This window comes from Callithrix jacchus, chromosome 15 (assembly GCF_049354715.1).
Source record: "Callithrix jacchus isolate 240 chromosome 15, calJac240_pri, whole genome shotgun sequence".
NCBI lineage: Eukaryota > Metazoa > Chordata > Mammalia > Primates > Cebidae > Callithrix > Callithrix jacchus.
In genome coordinates this window covers 42446158-42465684 of record NC_133516.1, presented here as the reverse complement: position 1 = coordinate 42465684, position 19527 = coordinate 42446158, and the positions used below count along the sequence as shown (strand labels likewise).

The window sequence follows — 19527 nt, the reverse complement described above, 5'->3', positions numbered from 1 at the left end:
TGGTGGCCATACTGCTTAAGCTCAGGAGTTTGAGACCAGCCTAGGTAACATAGTAAAACCCTGTCTCTACTTAAAAAAAAATTTAACTGGGCATGGTGGTGTGCACCTGTAGCTCCAGCTAAAGATTATATGGGTATGATGGAGCACACCTGTGGTCCCAGCTACTCAGGAGAATGAGGCAGGAGGATTACTTGAACCTAGGAGGTCAAGGCTGCATGCAGTGAGCTGTGTTTGTGCAACTATACTATAGCCTGGGTGACAGAGACCCTGTCTCAAACAAACAAACATGAGTATTTGAAGAAATAATAGCTGAAAACCTAACTAATTTGGGAAAGACAGAAACCTACAGCTTCAAGAAGCTGAATGAACCCCACACATAATCCCAATGAATTCTATGCTATGACACATCATAATTAATATTTAAAGAATAAAATATAGTGAAAAAAATCTTGAAAGCAGTAATAGAGAAATGACACATTACCTATAGAGGAATACCAATTCAAATGACAGCAGATTTCTCATAAAATGGAGTCCAGAGGAAATGTCACAATATTTTTTTCAAATACTGAAACAAGTATCAACTGTAAATTCTATGTCTGGAAAAGCTATACTTCAGGAATGAAGAGGAAATAAAAACATTCTCAGATGAAGAAAAAGTAAATGAATTTGTTTCTAGCAGAGCTACTCTTAAAAATTGGCTAAAGAAAGTTCTTTAAACAGAAAGGAAACAATAAAAGATGAAATCTTAGAGGATTAGGAAGGAAGAAAGAACATTGGAAAGACATTTGTGGATACATACAATAAACTATTATTTTCTCTTTGAGTTTTATAAATCATGTTTGATGATTTAAACAAAAATTATAATACTATCTGATAATTCAATAATATTGAAAAATGGAAATGGTAAGAGATTTAAATGGGATTGAAGTTTCAAACTATTTAAATGTTGATAACATAGCATGTAACAAGTCACATATTAGACTTTAGTACTCAGGGCAACCACGATGAAAACAATATGAAGAAGTACTTCCCAAAATACTGTATATCAAAATGGAATCTGAAAAAATGTTTAGGTTACCCACAGGAAGGCAAAAAAGAGAAACAGTGGAATGAGAACCAGAGGAATTGAATAGAAAACAAAGTAATAAAATGGTATACCGAAATGCTAACTTATCAATAGTTTTCTTGAATGTAAATCATCTAAATACAATCAAAAGACAGAGATAAATAGAGTGAATAATAGAACATTAACTATGTGCTGCCTACCAGAAACTCATTTCAAATTGTATGATTAGTTAAGTTCAAAGTAAAAGGGTGGAAAAACATATACAAACATTAATGTTTAAAAAAAACAAGAGTTATTACACTAGTATCCAGTAAAAGTAGACTTTAGAACAAAGAAAATATCTGGAAACAAAGAGGAACACTATATAATGATAAAAGAATGGATCCACCTGGAAGACAATATGATCTTATGTACACATCAAACAACAGAGCCTCAAAATACACAAAGCAAAAACTGATAGACTTGAAAGAGAAACAAATAAATCGACAATTATATTTGGGGACTTCAATGTCCTGTCTCAAAAACAAATAGAACTACTATACAGGGAATCAAGAATATAGAAGATGGAACCATCACAATCAGGAAATGGAATCTATTTTAAATATATAGAACACTCCATCCAACAATAGCAGAATATACTTTTTATTTTAAGTAACCAGAGAACATTCAACAAAATAGACCATATCACAGGCCACAAAAAAATACTTAGCAAATTTTTACAGAATGTGTTCTCAGACCACAATAAAATGTAACTAGAAATCAATAACAAAAATACAGTAGAAAAATCTCTAAACATATGAAAATTAATAACACACTTCTAAGTTGTCAAAGGGCCAAAGAGTAAGTCTTGAAAGGTCTCTCAGCAATAACCTAAGTTCCTACTTCAAGAAACTAGACAAAGAAGAGAAAAATAAACCAAAACCAAGTAGACAGAAGGAAATAGGATAAAATAATAATTCAGTGAAATTAAAAATAAGAAAAAGGTAAAGTCAATGAGACAAAAAGCAAGTTCTTCTAAAAAACTGATACAATTGATAAAGTACTAGCAAAATTGACAATAGCAAAATTACCAGCACCAGGAATGAAACAGGGGATATAAATACAGATCCTGTGGTCACTAAAACATAATAAAAATACTATGAATAACTTTACACTCATATATTCAACCAACTTAGAAGAAATATACTGATTTCTAAAAAAATCATAAACTAGCTAAACTCAGCCAACATGAAATGAACAGCCCTATCCTACCCCTATAGCTATCTTAAAAATTCAATTAATAATTAAAAATATCCCAAAAAAGAAATCTCTAGGACTACATTGTTTCACTGGAGAATTATACCACATGTTTAAAAAAGAAGGAATGCCTGTTTTATATTATCACTTCTAGAAAATAGAAGAGACAGGAACACTTTTCAACTTGGTTATGAGATCATCATTACCCTGTTATCTAACCAGGCAAGACTACACAGAAGAAGGAGCAAGAGGAAGAAGGGGGAGGGAGGAAAGAAAACTATAATTCAATGTCTTCTGTAAATTTTGACTTAGAAATTCTTAATGAAATAATAGCAGATAATAAAAAGAACTCTGTAATATGACCAAATAGGATTTATTATATTCCAGGTATGTAAACTAATTAAATTAATTAATGTAACATACCATATGAATGAGCTACACAAGAAAAGTCATTGAGAAAACACTGGGAGAGGCCGGGCGCGGTGGCTCAAGCCTGTAATCCCAGCACTTTGGGAGGCTGAGGTGGGTGGATCATGAGGTCAAGAGATCGAGACCATACTGGTCAAGATGGTGAAACCCCATCTCTACTAAAAATACAAAAAATTAGCTGGGCACGGTGGCATGTGCCTGTAATCCCAGCTACTCGGGAGGCTGAGGCAGGAGAACTGCCTGAACCCAGGAGGCGGAGGTTGCAGTGAGCCGAGATCGCGCCATTGCACTTCAGCCTGGGTACCAAGAGCGAAACTACATCTCAAAAAAAAAAAAGAAAACACTGGGAGAAATTAAAAATAAAACATCATATAAAAAGTCATCTGACAAAATCTACCATCCATTTATAATACAAATTCTCAGCAATTTAGAAATAGTAATGAATTATCTCAACTTGATAAAGAGCATCCTTGAGATTAGAAACAAGGCGAGGATGTTCACTCTCACTGCTTTTATTCAACTAGTACTGGAAAGTCTAGCCAAAACAATGAGGCAAGAAAATAGAATAGAAGGCATGCAGTTTGGAAATAAATGAAATAAATCTCTATTTGAAGATGATATGATTGTCTACCTAGATAATCCCTAGAAATCTACAACAACAACAAAAACCCTAGAATTAACAAGGTAGTTCTGTAAGGGTTCAGGATGCATACAACAGTAAATTGTAGTTTTACATGCTAACAAAGAATGTGCAGGAACCAAAATAAAAAACGTTCTATCAATTAAAATAGTTCCAAAGAAAAGAAAAGATTTAGGTATACACTTAATAAAACAGGTACAGAGGCTGGGTGTAGTGGTTCACACCTGTAATTCCTGCACTTTGGGAGGCTGAGATGGGATGATAACCTGAGTTCAGGAGTTCAAGACCAGCTTGGCCAACATGATGAAACCCCATCACTACTAAAAATACAAAAAATTAGCTGCATATTGTGGTGCATGCCTGTAATCCCAGCTACTTAGGAGGCTGAGGCAGGAGAATCACTTGAACCTGGGAGGTGGAGGTTGCAGTGAGCTGAGATCGCACCACTGCACTGTAGCCTGGGCAACAAGAGCAAAACTCTGTCTCAAAAATAAATAAATAATTAAATGAAACAGGTATAGAGTTTACATGCTGAAATTACAAAATGCTGAGGAAAAAAATTAAAGATGTAAATGAGTAGAGACTTGGAAGGCTTAACATAGTAGATGTCAGTTCTGCCCAAATTGATCTTTGAGTAATTAAATTCCTAACAAAATCTTGGCAAGATTATTTGATCTACATTTATGTGGAAATGCACAGGACCTACAATAGCTAAAACAATGTTGACATAAAATAAAGTGGGAAGAATCACTCCACCCAATATTAAGGCCTACTCTATAGCTGTAGTAATCAAGCCAACATGGTTTTGGCAGAAGAATATACAAAATGGAACAGAATAAAGTACCCAGAGCTAGACATCCATAAATATGCTCACATGATTTTTGACAAAGATGCAACATTTGTCTTTCAATAAATGGTGCTAGAGCATTAGACATTCTTTGGGAAAATGAAAAGAACATTAATCTAAATCTCATACCGTCATATAAAAATTAATTCAAAGTGGATCATAGAGTTAAGTGTAGAATTACAAAAATTAAAAAATGAACATAAGAGAAAAATCTCTGGATGTAAGGCAAGGCAAAATGTTCTTAAATAAAATAGTTAGAATTTACCTAACCAAGGAGTAAAAGACCTCTACAAGGAAAACTACAAAACACTACTGAAATAAATCATAGACGACACAAACAAATGGAAACAAACATATTCCATGCTCAAGGATGGATAGAATCAATATTGTGAAAATGGCCATATTGCCAAAAGCAATGTACAAATTCAAGACTATTCCCATAAAACTATCACCATCATTCTTCATAGAATTAGAAAAAACAATCCAAAACTTCATATGGAATGAAAAAAGCGCCCACAAAGTTAAAGCAAGATGAAACAAAAAGAACAAATCGGGCCAGGCACGGTGGCTCACGCCTGTAGTCCCAGCACTTTGGGAGGCCGAGGTGGGTGGCTCACGAGGTCAAGAGATCGAGACCATCCTGGTCAACATGGTGAAACCCCATCTCTACTAAAAATACAAAAAATTAGCTGGGCATGGTGGCACATGCCTGTAATCCCAGCTACTCGGGAGGCTGAGGCAGGAGAATTGCCTGAACCCAGGAGGCGGAGGTTCTGATGAGCCGAGATCACGCCATTGCACTCCAGCCTGGGTAACAAGAGCAAAACTCTGTCTCAAAAAAAAAAAAAAAAAAAAAAAAAAAAAAAAAAAAAAAAGAACAAATGTGGAGGCACGTCATTACCTGACTTCAAACTATACTATAAGGCCATAGTCGCCAAAATAGCATGGTACTGGTATAAAAATAAGCACAGAGATGAATGGAACAGAATAGAGAACCCAGAAATAAAGCCAAATATTTATAGCCAATGGATCTTCAACAAAGCAAACAAAAACATAAAGTGGAGAAAGGACACCCTATTCCACAAATGGTGCTGGGATAATTGGCAAGCCACATGTAGAAGGATGAAACTGGATCCTCATCTCTCATCTTATACAAAAATCAACTCAAGATGGATCAAGGACTTAAATATGAGACCTGAAACCATAAAAATTCTAGAAGATAACATTGGAAAAAACATTCTAGACATTGGCTTAGACAAAGATTTCATGACTAAGAACCCCAAAGCAAATGCCACAAAAACAAAGATAAACAGATGTGACTTAATTACACTAAAAAGCTTCTGCACAGCAAAAGAAACTGTCAGTAAACAGACAACACACAGAGTGGGAGAAAATCTTCACCATTTATACACCTGACAGAGGATCAGCATTCAGAATCTATAAGGAACTTAAACAAATTAGCAAGAAATAAACAACCCCATCAAAAAGTGGGCTAAAGACATGAATAGACAATTTTCAAAAGAAGATATACAAATAGCCAACGAACATGTGAAAAAATGATTCAAAAGAAGATATACAAATAGCCAGTGAACATATGAAAAAATGATCAACATCACTAATTATTAGGGCAATGCAAATCAAAATCACAATATAATACTACCTTACTGCTTCAAGAGTGGCCGTAATCAAAAAATCAATAAATCATAGATGTTGATGGGGATGTGGTAAAAAGGAACACTTTTACTCTGCTGGTGGGCACGTAAACTATTACAGCCACGGCCAGGTGCGGTGGCTCACGCCAGCACTTTGGGAGGCCAAGGCGGGTGGATCACGAGGTCAAGAGATCAAGACCATCCTGGTCAACATGGTGAAACCCGTCTCTACTAAAAATACAAAAAATTAGCTGGGCACGGTGGCGCGTGCCTGTGATCCCAGCTGCTCAGGAGGCTGAGGCAGCAGAATTGCCTGAACCCAGGAGGCGGAGGTTGCGGTGAGCCGAGATTGTGCCGAGCCGAGATCGTGCCATTGCAGTCCAGTCTGGATAACAAGAGCGAAACTCCATCTCAATAAAAACAAAAACAAAAACAAAAACAAAAACAAAAACAAAAACAAAACAAACTAGTACAGCCACTATGGAAAACAGTATGGAGATCTCTTAAAGAACTAAAAGTAGAACTACCATTCGATCCAGCAATCCTATTACTGGGTATCTACCCAGAGGAAAATAAGTTATACAAAAAATATACTTGCACATGCATATTAATAGCAGCACAGTTTGCAATTGCAAAACTATGGAACCCAATGCCCATCAGTTAATGAGTGCATAAAGAAATTGTGATTTATATATACCATGGAATACTACTCAGCCATAAAAAGGAACAAAATAATGACATTCACAGTAACTTGGGTGGAATTGGAGATCATTATTCTAAGTAGAGTAACTCAGGAATAGAAAAGCAAATATTCTATGTTCTCACTCATAAGTGGGAGCTAAGCTAGGATGATGCAAAGGCATAAGACTCATACAATGGACTTACAGAGACACGGGTGAGGGGGAAGGCTGGTGAGGGATAAAAGACCACAAATTGGGTACAGTGTATGCTGTTCAGGTGATGAGTGCACCAAAATATCAGAAATCACCGCTAAAGAGCCTGTTCATGTGACCAAATACCAACTGTTTTCCCAAAACCCATAGAAATAAAAATAAAGTAAAATAAAAAACAAAAGTGTTCTTAGATTGAACACCAGTGGCATAATCCACAAAAGGAAAACTGCTAGATCAAACTTAATCAACATTAAAACTTTTCTTTGTGAATGCCCAAGTGCAAAGAAGGAAAAGTTAAGTTACAGGCTGGTTGGAAATATTTGCAAATCACATATTCCACAAAGAACTAGTATCTAGAATACAGAACTCTGAAAATTCAAGAGTCAAATAATCCACTCCAATTAGAAAATGGGCAAAAGGCATGAAGAGACATTTCACAGAAGAGGATATGCGGATGGCAAATGAACACACTAAAAGATACTCCGCATCATTAGCCATCAGAAAAATGCAAATATAAACCATAATGAGATATCATTACACATCTATTAAAATAGCTAAAATAAAGAAAATTGATAAGGAGTGGATTCTGGGAAGATCGAAAAGTAGGAAGCACCAGGAATATATCTCCTCACCTAGAGAACAACTGCATGGCATACTCTGTCTGATGTAACTATTTTAGAACTCTAGAGTCTGTTGAAGGCTTTTAATTTCCAAGAGAAGGCCTGGACCCTAAATTGCTCTTAACTGTGGTTGATTTTAGCTCTTAGCATAGTATCAGTTACTCATACCCAATTTGCTGCCAATGGCAGGCAGCCTTGCAGGGATTCCAGGAGCAGCCTGCACACAGTTTATGAGAGCCAGGGTGTACAAAAAGAATGCTGTCCTTCAAAAATCAGGAATCTGCCCTCTGACAGCTGATTATTGCTTCTGATTACAAAGGGCAGACAGTGGTCACTGTTGTTCCATTTCCTTCCCTTGTTGCAAGCCCTTTCTTTCTCCTCCAGCTGAAGTGACTTTAAAGGGCTAGCACTCTTTTTCTTTTCTTTCCATTTCTTTTCTTTTTCCTTTTTTGGAGTCAGACGTTAAAGACTAATACATTTTAAAACAGCCACATATATATGGAAAATTAGAAAGTCAGTACTCATACCCAGAGAAAGATGCAGGCTCACAAAAAATGTGAGAAGGATTTAAGTTTACATTTCAGTCTGATCCTCAGCACAAAGACAAGCTACAATAATTAAAAAAGAAAAAGCAAACCCTGGGGAAGGGGAAGAAGCATCTGATTTTCACAGTTATCATGTTATTATATTTAAATGTCCGGTTTTCAACAATAACAACAACAACAACTAAATCACAGCACATACAAAGAAATAGGAAAGTATGGCACATTCAAAAGAAAGAAAATTAACCAACAGGGTCTGTCCCTAAAAAAGTTATAATTGTGGATCTACTAGACAAAGAGTCTAAAACAAGTATCTTACAGATGCTCAAAAACCTAAAAGATATGGAGAAAGTAAAAAACAAATGATGTATGAACTAAATGGCGATATCAATACAGAGATTTTTAAAAAGTAAAAAGAAACTAAAATAAAAATTTTAGTTGAAAAGCATAATAACTGAAATGAAAAATTTACTGGAGATATTCAAAGGCATATTTGAACAGGTAGAAGAGTCAGTGAACTTGAAGTAGGACAAAGGAAATTATGAGTCTTAGGAACAGAAAGAAAAAAATATTGAAGAAAAAGGAACAGAGGTGTTGGACACCATCAAGCAGATCAACATATCCATTGTGGGAGTTCAGAAGCTTAAGAGAGAGAAAGAATAGTGAGATTATTTGAAGACATATGGACAAAAGCTTCCCTTATTTGATATAAAACATAAACATAAAAATCCAAGAAGCTCAATGAATTCCAAATAGGATGAACTCAAAGAGATCCACCTCAAGACACAAGATACATTTTACTCCAACTATTGAAAGACAAAGAGAGAATCTTGAAAACAACAAGAGAGAATCAACTTATTACATAGAAGGGATCCTCAATTATTGTTAGAAATGTCGGGAGTTTAGAATGCAGTGAACTGGTGTATTCAAAGGGTTAGAGACACACACACACACAAAAACCTGTCAACCAAGAATCCTACATTCAGCAAAAATGTCCTTCAAAAGTAAGAAATTAAGGCATTCTCATATTTTTTTAAAAAAAAGCTAAGGAAGTTTATTACCACTACACATGCTCTGCAAGAAATTCTAAAATGAGTTCTACAGGTTGAAATGAAAGGACACTAATAGTAACTTGAATCTTAGTTAAGAAATAAAGTTCTAAGCAAAGGTAATATAACATGGTCAATTATAAAAGCTAGTATTATTGTAATAATGTTTTGTTAACTCCATTTTTTTCTACATGATATGAGACTTAAAAAATATATTAGTCTAAAAGGTAGTATTATTGTAACTTTGGTTTGTAACTCCGCATGCTGTTTTCTACATAATTTAGGAAGCTAATACGTCTTTTAAAATATTAGTTTAATAAAAGATGTAATTTTTAGCCATCAATGATTGAAAGGAGTGGGGACAGAGAAGTAGAGGAGCAACATTTTTGTATGTTATTAAAGTTAAGCTGGTATAATTCCAAATTAGAATGGATAACTTTAGGACATTAAATGTAATCCCCATGGTAACTACAAAGAAAATAGATACAGAATATACACAACGGGAAATGAGAAAGGAAATTAAACATTTCACTAAAAAAAATAAACTAACCACAAAAGAAGACAGTAATGCAGGAAATGAGGGACAAAAAAAAAAAAAAAAAAAGCCTAAAGGTAACTGCTGTATGACTTCATCTATTTGTGATGCTTTGAGCATTCAAAATCATAGAGACAGAAAGTAGAATGGTGGCCAAGGGCTGAGGAGAAGTAGGAACTGAGAGTTGTTTAATGGTATAGAGTTTCAGTTTTGCAAGATGAGTTCTGGAGATGGATTGGTGGTGATGGTTGTAAACAATGTAAATGTACTTAATACCACTGAAATATACACTTAAAATGGTTAAGATGCTAAATTTTATGTTATGTATATTTCGCCACAAGAAATTGAAAAAAAAATAATGCTGAATGCTGGCAAGAATGCAGAAAAAAATGAATCAGGATATTGGATACATTGTTGTGAAATGTACCTAAACGAAGGCCATGTGATTAGAACCACCTAGTAGATGGTGGTAGATACGGAATCTGATCAGATATTGATGGTAATCAGATATTGAAGATGAAGAATTCTGGATAAACCAGCCTAACAGGATTCTTGCTAAAATTGGGAATTACAGAGAAAGACACAGAAGTCCAAAAGTTAAGTCCTGATTAAGGAGAGAATCAGAGGAGCCTGATGAAAGTTTGGTCAAGGAGAGACTCTGTCAATAGCAGTAATTTCAGTGTACATAGATGATACTTAATACATATTTATTGAATGGGTAAGAGACTTACCATCATTTCACCACTACATGATTCCTTTAGTCACTGATTATCTGCCAGACGCCTGGGTTTGCAAAATGAGAAAATGAAAGACTCAGGACAAAAAGCTCAGTTTGCCTTAGTGCAGCATCGACATCCTCCCAACTGAAGTCAGTGTTTCCCAAGTGGGATCTGTTGGCATTTTGGGCAGGAAAATTCTTTGCTATGTGGTGATAACACACTATAGAACTTTTAGCAACATTTCAAAAACTCTCCAAATGTCAGCTTTACCCTCCAATGGCTGAGACAGTAAAGAAATGTTGGCCAGGCAGGGTGGCTCACGCCTGTATTCCTAGCACTTTGGGAGGCCAAGGCGTGTGGATCACGAGGTCAAGAGATCGAGACCACCTGGCCAGCATGGTGAAACCCCGTCTCTACTAAAAATACAAAAATTACCTGGGCGTGGTGGCAGGCGCCTGTCATCCCAGCTACTTGGGAAGCTGAGGCAGGAGAATCACTTGAACCTGGAAGGCAGAGGTTGCAGTGAGCTGAGATCTTGCCACTGCACTCTAGCCTGGTGACAGAGTGAGACTGTCTCAAAAAAAAAGAAAGAAAAGAAAAGAAAAAGAAAAAGAAAGAAAGAAAGCAAGCAAGAAAGGAAAGAAAGAAAGAAAGAAAGAAAGAAAGAAAGAAAGAAAGAAAGAAAGAAAAGGAAAGAAGGAAAGAAAGTCTTCACCTGCATCGTTTCCTAGTGCTTCCTAGGGACACTGGTTGAGAACCAGCACTTTGTCTCTTTCTGGTTGTTACAGCTACAAGAGAACCTGGGGATAAACATAATTCATGAGCTACATCCCATATCCTGCCATGGCATGGTTGCATGTATGTTGTAAAAGGAAATAGGACTTCCTTGCCTTCTGAGTGGCTCTAAGTTTGAGTTTGAATTTGTCTGAAGTATTCATTTGGCTTTTATTTCTGCTGGTTGTTCTTTTTTGTGGACATGAAAAAAAAATTCCTTTTCAGAAAAATGCTGCTGAGCACAGACCAAAGAGCACTCTGCAAACCAACCTTTTCCAATCTCAATAGAAGAAAAATATTTGAAAGGGAAAAGTATTACTGGATTATTTTTGTCAACATGAAAAATCTCTTGAAAGGACAATTTCCTCTTGTTGACTGGCAGAAAAACAACAGTGTTAATTAAGTTGCCTTGTTAAATCTGAAAGAATATACATAGTCAACGCTGGAAACCCTTCCAATTGCCTTTGTGGAAAGGTATCAAAGGGATCTACAAGAATCTCTATTAGAGAAATGCTGCGGCTTGAGCTTGGGCCAATGGGACCTTTGGGAAAAACTCTTGCGGAGGTGGAGGGTGGAGAAAACCAGACTTATCATGTCATATATTGAGCGCTTGACAAGTTTCTTTCCTTTTCCTCCTTTCCCTTTGGAGAGGGGAAGGATGTGAGTTTGAATGGAGAGTCTGTAGAAATGCCCCAATTAGAGTGTGGACGTCCTCACACTTGCTCTCTTGGCCTATGGTGGTAGCAGGTAAGCTTTCTGTGGGAACAGGAAGAACAAATCTTGCCCCCAGTAATAGAGTTCTTTCAAAAGAGCCCAAGTGAAGTGTGCAGTTTATATAGAAAACAACAAAGACAAAATGATTGCATTAAACAATGAAAACACTGGGTTGCTTTCTCATGAATCTAGTTCTGGGATAGGAATGTTGGGTGAACAGAGAGCCCCAGAAGTGTAGAAGAACGACATTTGAGGTAAAAACAGGAATTCAGAGGTCCTGCTTTTGTACCCTGCTTGAGTTTTAGATGAGATGAAGCTAGCAGCTCTGCCAAGTTGCAGTGCAAAGGCTTACACGGCTTCTTGGGAAAAGCACTTTATTTTAGATTATAGCACAGCGGCTATGGTTCAAATACTAGGGATTGTAATTGAACTCAGAACCAACCTTTTCTGTGAACACAGGGTGCAGTAATAAATTTACCCAGGCTTTACCCATTTCTGAATAATATGGATGCCAGGCTTTCAGGACCAAAAGGTGTAGTAGCCCAAACATGGAATCACTAGTATCTTGCCAACCTTCCAACCACTGACCCCTTCAAAAATACATTGTAGGAAATGTACCTAGCTGTGCATTCAAATGTACACTTGCTGTCTGCTTTCTGTGATATTAATATGAAATGATCAGGAGAAATGCAATTAGCACCAGGAAACTTTTTGTTCAATTCCCATCTTTATCTAGGGTCATGACAGAGCTTGGGTGGGGAGTTGGAGGAGAATACAGAATAAATAAAACAGTTCCTCTCGATCCTGGATAATCTTTGATTTGATAATGAAGGTGATGTGCTTACCCTCCAAACCCCAAATGTCATCCTGTCATTAGGCCCTAATGAAAGCTTAATTGTTCTGTTGGGATAAAATGATGTGCCTCATTTCCGTATACTGCATTTGCTCTCTCCTTGTTAAAATTAATCCAGTTATACAAAATTCAGTATTCCTCCAGAGTTGTCCAGAGGCTTAGAAGACAACATTTCATACAGGCTCAATTATTTATTTTTGTTTTTTGTAAAAGAACTTGTAACAATATACTTGCTCTTTTTATAATCGTATTTTGGAGTTGTTTTTTATGAAAGGAAAAATCAGCACATAGTTAAAAATCAAATGGTTTTGAAACACTTATAGTAGAAAGTAACAGTTCCCAATCCCACCCTTTTCACCTGTGCTCCCTAAATGCAATCACTTTTAAACATTCCTGGTTTTACTTCCATATTGCTAGTTAACACTTATTTATTTTTTGTGTTATCTACTGATTTTCTTCTAAAGACAAGAAGTGTTTGGCTTACTTACATTAACCTTGTCACATGCTCCCACCATAACATGACATTATTCTCAACTTCTACTGGGCTTGCCACTTCTAAATTGTATTTATATCTCCCTTGATTGGTCCATCAATCTAGTCTCTGTCTCTTGCCTCCACATATCACAGGATGAGATATGGGCCCTCAATACCCTTTTCTTCACTGCTCTTCTTTCTCTTCCACTTTCCATTCTCATTCAACTATACTATATTTTTACATTGTCAAATTTAATTTATATTTGCTCTGTCACCAGAGTAGTCTTTCTTTGTGATTTTTCCAAAGTTGGAAATAATGAAAATATTTGCACAATTAAGATTTTCCTAAATTATTTAGTGCTGACCCACATGGTCTCCTTCACAATTCCTGCAATACTCAAAGGAGATTGAGTCTAGAGTCAGGTTCAAATGGATTCTCTTCCTTTAAATCATTTTATCGAAATCATTCCACCTTTTAGTTTCTGTAATATATATTTCAAGTTTTACTTATAAAGTTATTTTTGTTTGTTTTTGCTGGAATTTCTGATGTCCTGTTGCCTTTACTGAGTATATACCTCAATCATATCTTCAAGTTTTTCCAAGCTCATAATTACAATCTTAGTTCTGTTGGTTCTGTCTCTTATAGACCTCCATTTGCTCCCATTTGGGCAGGTTGCTCTCTTAAACATGCTGTGTAGAGTCGCCCTGAGATATGCCCCTTGCTCTCCAGGGTTGGAGTTGCTGTTTGCTGGATTCAGTGGGATTTCTTTCTTTTCTAATTTGCCTTCTGAGTTTGCTATTAACTTTCTAAGAAAGGCTGTGTATTAGGCCATTTTTGCATTGCTATAAAGAAATACTGGCCGGGCGCGGTGGGTCAAGCCTGTAATCCCAGCACTTTGGGAGGCCGAGGTGGGTGGATCACGAGGTCAAAAGATCGAGACCATCCTGGTCAACATGGTGAAACCCTGTCTCTACTAAAAAAAAAAAAATACAAAAAATTAGCTGGGCATGGTGGCGCGTGCCTGTAATCCCAGCTACTCAGGAGGCTGAGGCAGGAGAATTGCCTGAACCCAGGAGGCAGAGGTTGCCATGAGCTGAGATCACGCCATTGCACTCCAGCCTGGGTAACAAGAGCGAAACTCCGTTCCCCCCGCCCCCAAAAAAGAAATACCTGAGACGGGGTAATTTATAAAGAAGAGATTTAATTGGGTCATGGTTCTACAGGCTTTACAGGAAGCATGATGCTGGCGTCTGCTGGGCTTCTGGAGAGGCCTCGGGAAACTTACAATTACAGCAGAAAGTGAAGGGGAAGTAGGCACATAATGTGGCAGAGACAGGAGAAGAGGGAGTGAGGGGAAGCGAGGTTCTACATATGTGTACTCAGAGCAATAGCTCACTTGTCCCAAGGAGATAGCCCAAGCCATTAAAAGAGGGTTCTGTCCCCATGATCCACACATCTTCCACCAGGCCCCACCTCCAGCACTGGGGATTATATTTTGATGAGATTTGGGCAGGAACAAGTATGCAAACCATATCAGGGTGAATGGGAGGTAAACTTTCTACATCCTTGCAGGTTTAGAATTTTTTATTTTGCCCTCAAAACACAATTGATAGTTTGGGCATAGACGTCTCTGTTGAAAATCCTTTTCCTTGTCTTTTAGTATCCAATCCTGCTGCTAAGTCTGATGCTACTCCAATTCTTACTTATTTTGTAGGCTACCTTCTTCCTTTTTTTTTTTTTTTTTTAACTTTTCAGGAAGTTGTCAGGAATTTCAGTCTTCTACCACTTCACAGTTAACTCTTCTTGGTATTGAGTAGATTCCTATACTTTGAACATTCATATTTCCCTTTAACTCTGGGAAATTTTCTAATTTAATCTCTTTGATAATTTCCTGCACTCCAGTTTCTTTTTTTCCTACTGTGAAAATTCCATGAGTCATCCTTAGACCTCCTGGATTGTTTATCTACATATCTTTTTTTTTTTTTTTTTTGAGATGGAGTTTCACTCTTGTTACCCAGGCTGGAGTGCAATGGCGCGATCTCGGCTCACTGCAACCTCCGCCTCCTGGGTTCAGGCAATTCTCCTGCCTCAGCCTCCCGAGTAGCTGGAATTACAGCCACGCACCACCGTGCCCAGCTAATTTTTTGTATTTTTAGTAGAGACGGGGTTTCACCATGTTGACCAGGATGGTCTTGATCTCTCGACCTCGTGATCCATCCGTCTCGGCCTCCCAAAGTGCTGGGATTACAGGCTTACAGGCTTGAGCCACCGCGCCCGGCCTTATCTACATATCTTAATCTCACTTATTTCTGTATTTGGTCTATAGTCTAGGAGATTTTTTCCAACTTTGCCTCCGAAGTTTCTATTGAATTTTTTATTTAAGCAGTCATATAATTCCAAAGAGATCTTTCTTATCTGATTATTCCTTTTAATAGAACACTATTTTTGTTTTGCAGTTACCAAATCTCCTCAAATCTTTCTTAAGGATATTAACTAGATTTCATTTTTAAAGTTTGTGTCTTTCCCCTAAACTACAGTCATGTTTCCTGTTGTTTTCCTTGCTCGTTTTTCTATTCTGTAGTCAACTTTCCTGTCATATTAAATTTCTGGTGATCTGTGGTGTGTGTGAAAGAATGAGGCAATAAGAAGGCTATTGGTGGGGTCTGTTTTTAAGTGGGTGGAACTTGTAAATGACAAGCTTGAAGAGTTTCGGTTTAGGGTGTGTGTATGGGAACTGGGTGATCTCAAAGTGCTAGAGTAAGGTGTTTTGGGGTTTTGGGGGGAATTTTTTTTTGAGATGGAGTTTCACTCTGTCACCCAGACTGGAGTGCAGTGGTGCGATCTTTGCTTACTGCAACTTCTGCCTCCCAGGTTCAAGCAATTCTCCTGCCTCAATCTCCCAAGAAGCTACAATCACAGGCACCTGCCACCACACCCAGCTTCTTTTTGTATTTTTAGTAGAGACGGGTTTCACCATGTTGGCCAGACTGGTCTCAAACTCCTGACCTCAAGTGTTCCGCCTGCCTACGCCTCCCAAAGTGCTGGGATGACAGGCGTGAACTACCATGCCCAGCCTAGAATGAGGTTTTAACACTGTCCTCCCCACTGTTTTATTGTCTTGATGCTGGTTTTTGGCCTCAGGCTAGTCCACATGGAAAGGCAGGATGAAAGGTGGTCAAGTTACATATACATCCTGACCTGTAATTAATCCCCCTCTTTTCATCCCCACCAATCTCTTCCATCCTGTGTTGTACCTGCTATTTCTGAGGTCTGATTCTCTCTGGAATAATCAAGCAGGTCAGCCCTTCCTTGCTGCAACCCCCTTTCAGGCTGTGGTTTCCTTTGCTGTGGTTCAGAAGTCAACAGACTTTTATTCAAATCATTCATCTTCTAACAGCTTTTTCCCATTCTCTTTGTGGTTATGAGTTTGCACTTTTGTATTTCTTTAGTATCATTTAGAAAGTACTTTGGGTGGGAAAGGAAGTAAATAGGTTTTCTCAGTGGACCAATGTGACCCAGTACACTATTTTTAAAGAGAGAGTTTGTGATTTTTATATGCCACATGCCAAAGAAATACCATGTAGCTCTTCATTTTATGTCAACCGTTTGTTAATCTGATGCTTGGAATGATGGACGCAGAAAGTTGCAGGAACATTTCATTAATTAGCTAGATCTTATACAAAATATACTTGGAAAAAAAGTGTGTTCTGCTCTTTGTTTCTACAGCCTCCAACTGATCAGGCCAGGTGTTTTTGTTTCCTAAGCTTTAGTGAAGTAAGCAAGGTTTTTAATTGATTTAAAAAATTCATTATTTATTTATTGAAAAAGAAGGATTGGATCTATCAAAATGCTTTCCTTTTTTCTCAGTAAATAAATGAACCAAGACCTCAAGAGTAGATCTGCCAAAGGAGAAATACAATGGCCAGTGGGTATACAGATTTTTTCAAGGATAAAGAGTCAAATTAAAATAAATTTTAATTTAATTTAAATTTTAATTTATGTCACCTGTAAAGTTAAAATACTTTTTACTAAAAAAAAGGATTATAAAATAGGTGCCTCTATGTACTTTTGGTAGGAACAACAAAATTTGTGATAAACTTTCTGGTAATTTAAAATGCTCATAGTATTTAATCTGGCAATTCCCCATTTTATGAACTCAAGGCAAGAAAATAATCAGAAATTAAGATCAAGATGGATGTCTTACAATGCTCATTATAGCATTGTGTGCAATAGAAAAACCCTAAATGACATACACAAAGAAAAAACATAAAATTTGGCACATCTATACCATGGAATATTACTCATACATTAAATAATGTTTTTAAAGAGTTTTTAATGAATTTGTAAAATGTTTAGGTATAATTTAAGTAAAAAACAAACAAAACTTGGAAATGGTGTATGTATGAAGTTGTCAACCATTCAAAAACGAACAAAACCTAGATGGAACTATAGCAACATTTTAACTGTGGTTGTCTTTTGTTGGCTGTTTTGTGTGAGATGTTTTCTTTTTTTGCTTGTTAACATTTTGTTGCATTTTTCAGATATTTTACAGTAACTATGTTTGGTTTTGATAGAAGAAAAAGAAAACCACTTTAAATTATGTGCCTTTGAAAGTAAACCTTTTTAAAAACATCACCAAATGACCCACATAGCTTTTTTCCCCTGAACTTTTTACCTTTTCTATCACAAAAGCAAAAGTTGACTGCATAAGTAGTATATGTAGTGTTTTCCATTATTGAAAGTATTTCTCATGCATTTGGAAAAGCTAACTGGTACATTATGTTAGATTTGCTTCCTTTTTCTCTCTGTATTTCATATCAGATGCCAAAGTCTGATTTATTTCAACATTAGCTAAAGGAATATTCAGATTCTCCAGAAAGGGGAAGCTACAGCTGTGTCCTGAAAGGAATTAGAGCTGAAGTGATAAATGGTGGACTGACTGCCACACCCTCGGTTTTAGTCCTGGCTGGCTCACTTATGACTGGTCTGGGCTTTCTCTCCTGAAAAAGGAGGGCTCTGAATTGGATGATCTGTAAGGTCCTCTTAGGTCTCTTACTCTGGCATTGCAAATTCCTTACTCTGAAATAGACCAAATGAAACAAAGATACAGAAATGATTAGCGAGAGGCATGTGTTCTAATAGCATGTTTTGTTGACAATTTCTGTGCCTTAAGCAGAGAACATGGGCTTTTTGAATTAACATTTTTACATCCACTTGAACAATGAGACAACAGAGGTACCACAAGCCCAAAATAAAAGACACATTGCATTTTAGGCCTAGGAAGGACACTATTTGCTCTCAGAAGCACAGTGTAGACTGAGTTTTCTGGCCCACAGAACATAAAGATAAGTTCTACAGTGATTAATTTTGGTGCATTTGTTTTCCCTCTTCGAGAAGATATACCCAGTCGGTGGAATTTTCTGTAAAAACCAAGCCATTATGGGACAGTGGCTGGTGCTTTGTGCAGTGAAAGCTTTGTAGGCCCGGTTGACGTCTGCTTTTCCCAATGACTGCTGCTACCGCGCTATCCTTCCTACCATATTACAGATCTGAAATGGAAATTGCCAGGTTTTTATTTCCAGATTATAAAAGTAATACCTGTTTTATAAAAATTAAAGTTAACAAATACAACACAACAGAAAACTATAAAAAAGTATCACTTATCCTACTACAACAGCAATAAGCTTGATTAATATGCAGGGAGATTTTCTCCCACACTTTGCTATTCACACACACACTCACACACTGATACATCCAGTAATGCTGTTTTGTTGTTTCATTTTACAACATATCATGTCCATAGAATTGGACATCAGCATTTATAATTTCAGGATGGTATTACATTGTATGGGTGAGATGTATGACAGCTGGCTTGGATAACCTCCTTTGACTGACTTCTAGTTTGTGTGTAGCTTTGGTTCTTAGAAGCAATGCTGCCATGAAGAACGTTGTATGTTTATCTTTGCACTCTTCTTCAATCATTTCTCAAGGAAAATTTTATGAAAATGGAATTTCTATGTCAAAAATGTATAACATATGTGTGAGTATCTGTAGGTGTATATATATGTGTATATACATATATACACACATAAACACATACATACCCAATGCTAACTCCATAAACGTTGGACTATTTATTCTTCCACTGCTGCCACAGCTTTATTCCTCCACAGGCTCCTTATCACTGAGTGAACCTCAGATGTTTCCAACTAAAGAGGGGGCTGACAAGCTGCACCTGAGAAGGGAGTCTCTGACTTAAGGCAGGCGCAGGCGCCATTAGGAAGGTCCGGTTTGGGAGCTGTTCGTCGGAGTTCTGACTCGCTCCTCTGTTAGCGTGTTGTGTCATGTTAGCTCTGTTAGCCTTGGAGAATTTTTGCAGAACAAGAAAGGCAAAAACGACTGTTTGCCTTTGCTCCTGCGATGCTTCAACAAGTAACAGGCGTCGAGGTTTACACTGTCTACTATACGTAAGTGCCCCCACTT

General features: G+C 37.1%; 1 protein-coding gene and 1 long non-coding RNA gene across 20 annotated transcripts in view; both read left to right on the top strand.

Annotated features, from left to right (window-relative positions):
• The window catches only part of FHIT (fragile histidine triad diadenosine triphosphatase), a 1534178-nt gene that overhangs the window by 545717 nt on the left and 968934 nt on the right, over positions 1–19527 (top strand). The window lies entirely within an intron of this gene.
• The window catches only part of LOC144579429 (uncharacterized), a 62023-nt gene that overhangs the window by 15462 nt on the left and 27034 nt on the right, over positions 1–19527 (top strand). The window contains exon 1 of the long non-coding RNA XR_013526913.1: positions 1–19527. This exon is cut by the window's left edge and continues 15462 nt beyond it; it is cut by the window's right edge and continues 20965 nt beyond it. This is a non-coding gene — a long non-coding RNA (uncharacterized LOC144579429).